The sequence below is a fragment of the Peromyscus leucopus genome, chromosome 19 (genome assembly GCF_004664715.2).
Source record: "Peromyscus leucopus breed LL Stock chromosome 19, UCI_PerLeu_2.1, whole genome shotgun sequence".
Lineage (NCBI taxonomy): Eukaryota > Metazoa > Chordata > Mammalia > Rodentia > Cricetidae > Peromyscus > Peromyscus leucopus.
This window is the reverse complement of record NC_051079.1, coordinates 62,076,267-62,088,861: the sequence shown is the minus strand read 5'-3', so window position 1 is coordinate 62,088,861 and position 12,595 is coordinate 62,076,267. Positions and strand designations below refer to the sequence as shown.

Below are 12,595 nucleotides of genomic sequence, written 5' to 3'. Positions count from 1 at the left end.
AAGGCACCATACCACATGCTTACATCACTATTAATTGCACGGAACTTCTGGGTTATGAGTCCTGCCTCAAGGCAAGTGGAAATACCTGTGGTGCTTGCTAGGCATTTCAGTACTGTCCAAGAACAGCTCCAAACACTAGGTTATTTAACCTTCCAAACAAACTCAGGATGATCCAGCAAATTTGTCAAAGTCTAGATAGGTGCCAAAAGGAACTGAAAGCAAGGACTAAAACAGAAATACTGGTAGAGCAGCACTTTTCATGATAACCAGAAGGTGGGAACAGCCCAAATGTCCACTGAAAAATGGTCCAGCCACATAATGAAATATTATTTAGCCTTAGAGATGGCTCAGCAGTTAAGAGCACTTGTTCTTACAGAGTACGCAGGTTAGGTTTTCAACACCCACATGGTGGCTCAAACTACCAGTAACTCCAGTTCCAGGGAATTTAGTGCCCTCTTCTAGCTTCTGTGGGCACTAGACATACATACAGTGCACATACATGCAGGCAAAACTCATACACATAATTTTTCAGAAATTATTTTAAAAGGATGAAAAGCCTGACCCATATCAGCATAGGAATAAACCTTCTGAGCTTTATGACACAGGAAATAAACAAGATATAAAAGCACAAATACCATACAGTTCCACTCAGATAAGTACCCTGGAATTGTCAAAGATCAGAGCCAGAGAACAGACAGTGGTTTCCATGGGCTAGGGTTTGAGAAGTTAAGTGCATGGCAGCCACAGATTTTCTTGTAGAGCTAATGTCCATGTTCTGGAGCTGAATGGTTGCACAGCATTGTGAATGTACTCAATGCCACTCAACTATAGACTTCCAAAGGGGGCAAGGACAACAAAGACAACAAATTATGTTATGCGTGCTAACAATCGTGTACATTAAAGTTAAAATAGTTTTTAAATATTTTACCTCAGTCAAAACAAACACTCTGAGGAGACTGGATTCTAAGGAAACACCTAACTCTATGAGTCCTTTTGCCAAACCAGGCAGTACCAGAGACACAACAGTGAAGGAACAGCCTCAGCCTGCCCTCACATGGTCCACACTCCGACTGAAGAGACTCACAACCACCACTGTCTGATTTCCAGTGAGGCACAGGCCACTGCAGTGAGGTGTAGGCTCAGAGCACAGAGGGCAAATCCTGGGGGAATCTAAGAGCAGCCTGCCAGGACCACGTCACCTGGATGCAACAGAATACCAAGATGTCTACAGTGAATCCCACTGTCACTCTGGTGGGTAAAAGCTGTGACAGGTCAAGAGCTCTCACACATTCCTGCTCTCAATTCACATGTGGTCCAAGCTCAGCACACTCCCCAGTGGGCTGCAGTCATGCATAAATCATCTCCAAGATGCTCAAATGAGTCTGCACAACACATTCTTCAAGGCCCAAATGCATTTTCACCCCATCTCGCAGCACCTACAGGAGTGGGCAGCATGAACTGCAGAATCCTCAAACCACCTGAGTCAGAGTCACAGACAATCTCTGGTTCGGTGACCTCTCTGGACTTCAGCTTCCAGGACTTTGAACCTCACTAGGTTGAGTGTTTTGGACAGTTCTTACCACATATAATAAAATTAGCTGCTATTGTCATCTTCAAAAGATCCAAGGAGTCAGGAAAGGGGCAGGTACCAACTGTCTCCACTTAGGAAACGGGTAAAGAAAGCAAATAGTTCAAGTTACTTGGCTCTTTGACTCCACTGCTCTCCCCAACTACACCATAGACCCTTCAATAATCTAATAAAAGCATTTGATGAAAACTTAAGAATCTCACATTTGGCCACCTACTATGTAACAGACACCGACTACCACTTTTTCTGGTGCCTATAACAAACAACGTCTCAAGTTCTCCAAACACAGCACCTTGGTCTGTAATTCCAGCACCAGATTCAGAAACCTCTGTATTGTCCATTGGGAAACTGAGCTAAGAGCCTGGCTTTCATTAATCATCTTTATAGACCAAGAACTCTTCACCTTGGGGGAAAGAAGAGTGATAAAGCCTTTGGTACTTTGGCATCTGCCATTCAAAGGTGGTGGAGATGGACGAACAAGAGATACTGAACAGAACTAAGTACAGAATGGTGGAGGATCAGGTACAAACACATGCTATGCTCCGGTGGAGCCAACAGGAAAACCAGGGGTCCAGCTAAGCTTATGCAGGTTTAGGTTGGTACAATTGGTGAAAACTATGGCACAAATGGAATTTAATGGGGTTTTAAATGTTTTCTGTGATGTTTATGCAAAACATGGGGACCCAGACAGTTGGCCAAACATTCTAAGCATGTCGTTAAAGCTATTTCTGAAGAAGATTATTATTGGAACTGGTACCCAAAGCCAAGCACATTGCTCTCCCTGATGTGAATGGTCCTCACCTAATCCACTGAAGACATGGGTAGAGAAAGAAAGGTAACAGGGGATCATCCTACATGCCTGAGCTGAGGCACGAGGCTTTCCTGCTTCTGTTTCAAAATGAAACGTTAGCTCTCCCTGGGTCCCAGACTGCTGTTAGGTAACGCTTACCCATCAGTCCTTGTTCTCAGGTCTCTAGATCTGACTGGAACTAGACAATCAGCAATTGGAGGTCTCCAGCTTGGTGATTGCAGATCTCGAGACATGTCAGTTTCTGTAGTTGTGTGAGCTGATTCTGTAGAATATATGTGTGCATGCGTGTATGTGTGTGTGTGTGTGTATGTGTGTGTGTGTGTGTGTGTGTGTGTGAGAGAGAGAGAGAGAGAGAGAGAGAGAGAGAGAGAGGAGAGAGAGAGAGAGAGAGAGTCCTTACACTATGTAGATTGACCCTGACTTGTACTTTGAGTTGATGATTTTCTTTTGCTTTATGACTGTGTGAGTATAACCACGTACAACTAACAACTCCCACTTTTCAATTTCAGTACAGTGTTTCAGAAGTTACAGAAGATGAACAATATAACACGGGTTGTACATTAGTTGATTTTGTCCAACTGTAGACCAATCCAAGTATTCTCCACATGTTTAAGGTAAACTAGGCTAAGTTATAATGCTCTATCGTTCACATGTAACATGTATTTTCAATGAACAATATTGTTATATTGGTTATATAATGGTTAGCTGAGACATAACCCATTGTAGTAGAGAAACATCTGTATAGATTTTTTACTACTGGTTCTCTTTCTCTATAACCCTTTCCAATAAACTACCATTGGCTTAGACAGGAAAGAAAATTCCCAGAAGTATTAAAAAAACAGGGCTGGGCACAGTAACCCAGAACTGCGATCCCAGTACTCAGAGGCAAACAAAAGGACCACTCCCAGGTTGAAGCCAGTGTCTGGTCTACATAGTAAATTCCAGGCCAACAAGGGCTACATGGTGGGACTGACTGTCCGAGAAACAACTGGCTGAAAAGAATGGAGAAGGTCATTAGCAAATGAGTGAAGCAGGGGCCAGAGAGGAGACTGGGCACACTCAGGGAGGCGTAGTTGTAGACATGGGAGCCATGAGAGTATGGATTTGGAGGGAAGGGGGAAATGGGTGTGAGAATAATGAGAGCAATAAGACAGAGCAGACTATTGGAGCTCTCAGTGAATTCTGAATGTGACCCTCCATTCAGACAGACAACGGTGGCCATGAGCTTGTGAATCATTCTGCCCTATTTAGGGAGAGGACCCATTCATGTCTGAAGAGAGAAGACTAGAGCCCTGGAGGCCAGCTAAGTGGCACCTGCATGTGTCCAGGTGGGAAGAGATGTATAGGCTAAGATGTCAATGAAGAAGTCTCTTGCCTTTGAGAACAGACTCACATGCCTCCTTGGGCCTCAAGAGCTCGCAGACAGTTCCACACAGTTGCCAGTTACAAAGGCCAGTCAGCTTGGGAGAAGGCCACCTACTCACACCTCAGAGTCTGTGGTACTCCATGCTTGCAAGCCTGTCATCACTTGCTACTACAGAGTTCCCACCTCAGTACAGAGTTCCCACCTCAGTACAGAGATCCCACCTCAGTACAGAGATCCCACCTCAGTACAGAGGAGTTCCCACCTCAGAAAGTTCCACCTCAGTACAGAGGAGTTCCCACCTCAGTACAGAGTTCCCACCTCAGTACAGAGGAGTTCCCACCTCAGTACAGAGTTCCCACCTCACTACAGAGTTCCCACCTCAGTACAGAGTTCCCACCTCAGTACAGAGTTCCCACCTCAGTACAGAGTTCCCACCTCAGTACAGAGTTCCCACCTCACTACAGAGTTCCCACCTCACTACAGATTCCACCTCACTACAGAGTTCCACTCAGTACAGAGTTCCCACCTCACTACAGAGTTCCCACCTCACTACAGAGTTCCCACCTCACTACAGAGTTCCCACCTCACTACAGAGTTCCCACCTCAGTACAGAGTTCCCACCTCAGTACAGAGTTCCCACCTCAGTACAGAGTTCCCACCTCAGTGTTCCCCCTCCAAGAAGCAGAGCACAGTGTTGTCTTTATCTCACAGAAGAGCTACGAGAACAAAGTGTGAAGTCGCACTAAAGGGAAAGCAGCCCAGTGGAGGGCTGGCTGCAACAGAAAACACCCAGGGTGAAGCGCCCATTGACCTGTGGCCTCCTGCAAAAGCAGGTTCTTTATGGGTTCAGCCCTAGAGGATCATCTCCATAAAGCACTTGCAACCTCATTAAGATCACAGCACAACAACTCAATCACTGCCCCACAATGGTTGCCTTCCACACTAACATGAGACTGTCCCAACTGACTTACAATGAGGTAACCCAGGTGAGGCAAGAGGCAACACCAGGCCTCCGCCGCATAGAGGTGGGGCTGAAGAGCAGAGATGGATGGGTAAGAGGCTGCATCAGAGCAGGTCTGGACAAAGGACAGACTTCCCATTGCAGTTACACCTGGAACTGTGGCCGAAATCTCAAATGGAACAATCCCACGGATTCTACGACAGGATCTTTCTACAATCCCTTCTCCCCAGGGGCCACTCTCGGACAAGAGTCTGTCCTATACTAATTGTCAGGGATGACCCAGTCACCACCACAAATGCTGCGTGTGTGGACAGGGTGAGATAAGCTCTGCTACAACAGCAAACTCGAGTAACTAGGGCGCTTGTTCTGTATCTGCTTTCGAGAACACAGACAACCCAGGAGCAGGTCAATATCAGCGTGTAATGAGAACGTCTGGTGCTCAAGAGACCTTCCCACCAGCCGGACCCTATCTCCTCCACTCTCCATTGTATCAGTTCCTGGGGTTCTCACCCCCTGCGGCATAGCTCCATTCTGCAGATGGAGAAACTGAAGCACGAGACGGTGAAATATTGGCGAGCCCTTCAATACACAGCAGAGCTGTTCTTTCAACTCAGCCTCGTGTGGCTCCCACATCTGAGCCTTCAGAGAATGCCAGTGTCCAAGTATTGCCACGCTTCTATCCTAAAGTCTACAGAGGGAAGAGTGCGGCAGCCTCTGCCCAACGAGAAAGGTCGGCAGAGGGGCTTTAATTCTGCCTCCCAACTTTCCCGAATGTTCCGATACCAACAGGATATACTTCTTTAAGTCGAAAGACACAAATAGAGTGAGACTGATCCCCCCCATCTTCCGTCATCCCCTCTTAGAGGGAGCCCTGAGGGAGATCACTCACCAACCTGAATACTGAGCATGCCCAGTGCAGCCCACACTGAGTCAGCTCAAGAAGAGAAACTAGATGAACCACAGCAAGGCTGAGTGTCAGGCAGGCTGCCAAGAGACACAGCTGGAATCAGCTGTCAGCTACCTACTGATCCGATTAAGAAATGTTGGTTAATACTGCAAGTACAATTAAAAATACATCAGCCACACACAGAACACCAGCTCCCATAACTTTTCTAAGAACTGATTAGCCAAAGCAAAAGGCCTCGCTGGTTTCTGATTAGCCAGCAGAAGGCACCTGGACCTGTAATTAAGTCTTCCTAGCAGAGGAAAAACTCCGAAGCTGTCCTGTGCAACCTCATGGATAGGAGTGGATTAAAGACAAGGCATATACCCGAATACATCCTCCCTTAGGGCTTCTAGACAGGGAAGTATAGACAGCCTCCATGACTTCTGGGAGTTATGCTAAGAACTATGTATACACACATTGTTTGTGTGGCTTTCACATAAGCAACGCTTCCTGGACGTTGGCAAAGCTCCCTTGGAAGGACCAGTGACAGCCAGCAATGCCTACCCTGCACTGGTGGGAAATGACACAGATGTAGGGAACTAACAGCATCCTTGATGGATTTATGGCTTAATCACAATAACCCTAGGGGTGTTCTCCGCCTACCCACCCCTGAGGTCAAAGGGCACCAGTGTAGCTACTCTAAGCCAGTTAGAAGAGTGATCTAGATGAACCAACAGAAGCATCTACACAGGAGAGCACCACCAAGGCCATTTTTCAATCAAACACACACATGTATGCTTCATTCAATTACTATGAAGTGCTTTACCAATGTAAAATATGTGGGAAAGTCCTGGATGAACTCATCTGTGTGAAAGTCGGGTATAACTTCCCTTGGGTCTTCAGAAAGAAGGTGGCCTCCCGGGGACCTCACCAGAGCCTGTTGGCTTCTCGGCAAGTCCACAGCTCTCTTTCTGCTTCCCTGCACCTCTAAGCTTGAGTCAACCCAAGCTGAGCAGTCACGTGGCACAAAGCACTCTGCTCTGCCACGTTCCAGCCTTGCAGTCAGGGCAAGGGTCCTCTTCCAACAAGCTGCAGTTCTTAAGACTGTGAGAAATCAAGTGTTCCGGTCAGATCAGGGACAGGTTTTCTGAGACTCAAGAGACAGCGTGTCATGGCACTTTAACTAAAGCCCCATACAGGCTCATAGTAGTCATTAATTGCATGAATTCTAGAATGGAATGCATGCACAGTCCTGAAAGGGAATCCTAATCCTAAAGCCTTTTAATAAGACTCAGCTGCAAGCTTTAAACTTCCAATCCCTGTCTTGGGTTTCCAGGCTCTAGCTAAGGAGAGGCATTCCACCTCCCAAGCAGTATGTACCCTGACTCTTTTAACATGCCAGTAGGACTCCAGAGAAAACAGGTAATGGTGACCAACAGCCTCACTGAACTACATCCTGTATCAGTCAAGGGAAGGGCAATTGGTCATGAGCACCCTCCAACAGCTCCTTTCTAGAAATGCGCATCTAGTCCGCCTCTCTCTGTCACTGGCCCCAAGTGCTTACACTTTGCCACAATGCTTTGCGCTCTCTGGAGCTAAGTCATCGTCCTAATTATTCTTCTCTGATAGCAAAGTAGCCTGAAGAGTGCTCCAGAAGCATTGGAAGCTCGGAAAACCATGGACAGCAGGCAGCTGCAAAGTGCGTTAGCTGGATACTGAGATCGGTGCAGGGGCTTATTTGTCACCACGACAGAAGGTGATAATGTGACATTTCGCAAGTTTCCAAACAGCAGGGGGGAAACCACCCCCATGCTATTATTTGCAGCAAGGCTGGACTTCCCAGCACATGCGGCCGCATGAACGATGAATCACTCATTTATTCCGCAGACTGAATACCAAGGCAGCCTCGGTCCACAGTGACATAGATCTGTGCCTGAACTTTGTGAAGAGAACCTTCTTGTTTCTGTGCCTGCAGTTTTCTCCATCAACATTACTTTCCCCAAGAAATCATGATTTACAGAATTCCTACTTGGAAGAGGCTCATGATTCCACAGTAAACGCTGGCAAAAAGGCATCATGTTTCCTGGTCTCTTCTCCCCCTGAGGAGGTCACCTCCTCCTTCCAACCTAACAGGTCAAGGGTGGAAAGAAAACATTTATCACCTAAACCAATAACTGTTCTTGGCTTTGAAACAGCACCCACTGTAGACCTTCAAGAGTCCTTTAGGAAGAGGCTCTGGCTATAACCCAGTTGGCAGAGTACTTACTAAACATGCCCTAAACTCAATCCCAGCACTACATAGACCAAGCATGTAATGACCAAGGACACCTGTAATCCCAACTCTCAGGAAGTGGAGGCAGGAGCAGCGGAGCTCAAAGTCATCCTCTAATGTGCAGCAAGTTCAAGGCCAGTCTGGGTTATATAGAAGTATGTAAAAGAAAGAAATGGGGAGGCAAAGGGGAGACGAGACAGGATAAGAGAAGTGGTCTCCTCTTCCCTCCCCTCCTCTAGGGCGCAGGTCATCAGAAATATGCTGGGGAGGGGAGGCAATGCTTACATGTCACACTCTCAAGTTCTATTGCTAATTTTGTGACCTTATCCAGGCCATTAAATCTCCCAAAAGAAAATCCATCTTTCTACACTTGAAAGGATTGAATATGAAAAAAAGTATGTCAGGTACTATGACTCACATCAGAATGGTTTAATGCCAATTAAAACTGATAATGATGCGCCATTAGCTTGTTCAAATGCGCGTGAACAGCTGTGTTCCATGAGCTGGGGAAGAGAAGGCGCTCATTTACTTGTGCCCCCTAAGGGACCTACATGTCCAAACTCCTCTCTTCCCTATAACCTTCCTTTCTTTAGACGAAGGTTGCCAGTTCAATATTTGTTCAGGAATAGACCGTGATGGTTGCCGTTAAGCAAATGGCAAAAATGATTAGGCGTTAGTTGGAGCACCAATGTTTACAGGCAGTTAAGTGGAAGCATGAGACGCTGGCATTTTTGAAAACCCCAGCTGAAACTTGAAAGGCAGATCAACACTATCAGCAAACATCTCTATCCCCCACAATCACTCCACGTTCTTGCCCTGCACCTCTTTCTCACAGCACCCTGGTGAGGTATGCGAAGCTTTAACAGCCGAGGTGTATTTAAAAGACTTAACTTAGATCACGGGAGAGGTCAATGTTTTCTACTTATTTATGGAGACCTATGTATAGGTCTTGAGTAGAGGGGTTGTTTCTTTTTGCTTTATTTCGTGCATGTGTGTGTATGTGTTGAGCTTGGGAATGGGGTGGTGTTTGTTCACTTACAAGACAATCTCCCCGATCAGCCCATCTTCCTGAAAGCATAATTCATCAAGAATTTTATTGTCTGCTCTAAATAAAAAATATCAGTCAGTATGAACCAGCCCCACACTCCTCCACATGTACATCTGGATGACCAACCAATCAAGGCCTTTTGGTGCTGGACAAAGAAATCCAAGGAACGGCAACCTCTGCAACTGTATTCCTGGACTGTAAACTTAGAGTGGCTAGTCACAGACACAAAAGCACTCACACAAAGTTTGTGATTTCCCTGAAACAGTGAAGGTAAGCACTTCCCGAGTCTCACAGGCTTCTGAGTAAGTATCCCTTCCTCTGGTCTCTACTACTTTCAACCACCACATTAAACAATCTATTTAGAGCAGTGGTTCTCAACCCTCCTAATGCTGAGACCCCTTATAATACAGTTCTGCATGTTGAGGTGACTCCCAACCATAAAATTATCTTTGTTGCTACTTCATAACTGTACTTTTGCTACTGTCATAAATCACAATGTAAATATCTATTTTCCGATGGTCTTAGGTGACCCCTGTGAAAGGGTCGTTTGACTCTCAAAGGGGTCATGACCCCCAGGTTGAGAACTGCTGCTTTAGAGCATTCCAACAATTCCCTCCAAATGCTGCTCTGAGAATAGCTTGGGGAGCACCAGTTAACCTCAGCTTTCAACTTGACACAAACCTAGAGTTGCCCAGGAGGAGGGAACCTCAAGAGAAGATTCACCCAGGTCAGACTGGCCCATGGCCATGTTTGTAAGGCATTTCCTTTCCTTCTTATTTTTTTAGTTTTTTTGTTTATTTTACATCCAGACCACAGTCTCCCCTCTCTCCCACCACTCCCTCTCCCCACCTCCCCTCCACCCCACCAAAATCTCCTCCTCCATATTTGCTCAGAAAGGGGTAGGCCTCCCATGGGCATCAGCAAAGCATGGCATATCAGCTGGTACGGCATTTTCTCGATTGCTAATTAGTGTAGGAGGGCATGGCCCACAGAGGGTTTGTAGGCCTGAGCTGTATAGAAAGGGTAGCTGAACAAACCATTCAATAGCTTTCCTCTATGGTTTCTGCCTCGGTTCATACCCTGACTTCCCTTGATGGACTATGATAGAGATGTGTGAGCAAAATAAACCCTCTCCTCCGCAGGTAACTTTTGGTTATGGTGTCCGTCACAGCAGCAGAGAAACCAAACTGGAGCAAAAAAGTTTGGTCTGGAGTCGGCAGCATCCCTAGGCATTTCCCAGCAGGCATTGCTGGGAAAGTCACTCAAGAAAGCACAGCAAGACAGATGAAAGAGGATACGAGCCGTCTAGATGAAGGGTCATGCGCCGAGGACATCAGAACCACACCCCCGCTGGGAGGGAAACCATGGCTCAGAACCCAGAGAAGTGGGCTGCAGACCCCCAGCATCACTTTCTCCCATCCAGTGACTGCCCGGATGGAAACACTGCCCTGATGACTCGTCAGTGGTGGGGACCACGCTGTGACCACAGAGCACTGGTTCTGAAACTCCCCCCAAGTCACCATCCCTAACCTCAGCTGGGCCTCCGAGTTCTCCACTGGCTTGCCACGTGCTTCTGCACACCACACCCCGAAGTCCAGGAACTACTGCCATATCGCTACTAAGAAAACAATGCAAGTATTTAAATAAGGAAACTCATCATTAAGATACATCAAGTATGAAAAAGATACAGACTGTACTGTATATACAGGTATAGACTGCACAGCTCAGCACAGGGCAGTATATAAAAGATGGGCAATATGTATAAGACAAGTGGTAGAAATAAAGGGATAATTGCTTCTCTGAAAAACAGAGATGCACACAAGCCATTGCATATATATATATATATGAATCAAGACAGGGAAGAGGTCTACAGAGATCAACAAGAAACTGATAATGCTCAGGGCTCACAGAGAAGGAGTTGCCTGATTGAGGTCAAAGGTGAGAGAGATAACAACCGCTGTGCCCCTTCTCATCTCTCTGGGAAGCTGAACTATGTGAATGCATTATCTAATTTGTGTTGCTTACACTTTATAGGAGTGGGAAGAGGGATGGAAATAAAAACAAGTGAAAACAGGGACTCGGGAATAGATGCAGACAGCAGTCTTAAAGGATAGAGGGGTTTCTGGGGGGTTGACTGTTCCTGCACATTGGATTTGTAACTACCCTTTGCCGTAGGTCCGGGTTCCCTTCCTATATTCCTACAACTGCTGTCTGGACTTTGGAAGCCAAAGTCACATTCGCTTGGTAGGGAGAAGGGAGCCCTGGGGACTGTGTAAGCAGTACTTCAAATCTCTGCCTCATGAATTTTGTCTTCCAAGTCGGTCAACTCCTTGAAAGGAAAAAAAACAAAAAACAAACCATTCCTGAACAACCTTAGTCACCTGTCTCCCCTGACACCCGAGTCAGGTACTCAATGCCTCTGGCAGCTTGCTCAGCTCTATCTTTACAGGAAACAACCATTCTGAGACGGACTCCGAGTTTTGCAGTTAACCATGCAGAAACTTAACAAAGACTTTGGATTGCTACATCAGGTAGCCATACTCTTTCCTCTAAGGAAAGGTCCCTCAGCTTTTCCTCCTAAATCTGCATGTCAAACTGCAGCCATCTGTGCATCGGGAAAACTTTTCACTCTTGTGTTAATATTCTGCCTCATTTCTAAGACCACCACCTACCTCTTACCTGCTGTGTTCTCTGCAGAGACCAGACCAGCCACATCACACCTGTCAGAAGGCCTGCCTTGGGGTTTTTCAGATGCGCTAGTTGATAGCCAGTCACAGAAAGATGCCCATAAATTATGTAAATAAGAGAAAATGGATAATTAGACATGGTCAACCTTTGGGACTCATCTGAACCAGAGTCAAAAAAGCCCATTCATGTCTAACTTGATTTCCACTTGGGTACAGACACATAGCTTTTTCTCGACAGAATGAATGTCCTAAAAAGGGAAAAGATATCAAAGGATGCCCCAAACCATCTCCTTGGGCTGTTTTTGTTTGTTGTTATGATCAATTCAGATATGTCATTCTAAGACAGTGAAGAGTATTTGGTTTGCTAATTTGGTCACTTTCTATTTCTTAAGCCTAAGTGGGATTATTAAGAACAACTGTTTTCACGCATACTAACAACTGCTTTGGTGCTTGCAACTGGTCTTGTGTGGGGTTTAAGACATCTAAATCCTATTAAGATGGCTAGAAACTGCTCGCTAGGAGGTAACCTGGGGAGCTTGTCCACAAACTTGGGAACACTACATAGAACTAGGTGCCAAGACACACAAGCCAATTAGTGAGAGAGAAATATGAAGTTGGAAAAAAAAAAAAAACCAGGGAGGAGTATATAGAAAAGTTTGGAGGGAGGAGAGATAAGAAAGAAATGCTTTAACTATAATATAACCTCAATTTTTTTAATGAACTTACATTCAAATTTGTTTTCCATTAATAAATGCCACTTTTAAAACCTTGAAAAAAAAGATGTCTTTACAAGTGGTGTAACAGGCTTACATCATTTCAGACTTGAAAAGTGATTTTCAACACAATAAATCCCATGACAAGGAACAGTCATTGTCCCAAGGAATCAAGTTGAGTCCTTCTCATACAACTGAATGCAACAGACCACTTCTCAACCCCCTCGAAAACCCACACCATTACCACAGAATCACACTCATAT

General features: G+C 45.7%; 1 protein-coding gene and 1 long non-coding RNA gene across 2 annotated transcripts in view; one reads left to right on the top strand and one right to left on the bottom strand.

Moving 5' to 3' along the window:
* Positions 1–12,595, bottom strand: part of Myo5b (myosin VB) — a 303,407-nt gene that overhangs the window by 232,891 nt on the left and 57,921 nt on the right. The window lies entirely within an intron of this gene.
* LOC119086289 overlaps positions 1–12,595 on the top strand; it is a 39,780-nt gene that overhangs the window by 21,237 nt on the left and 5,948 nt on the right. Inside the window, exon 2 of the long non-coding RNA XR_005089542.1 lies at positions 2,909–3,013. This is a non-coding gene — a long non-coding RNA (uncharacterized LOC119086289). The remainder of the gene's footprint in view (positions 1–2,908; positions 3,014–12,595) is intronic.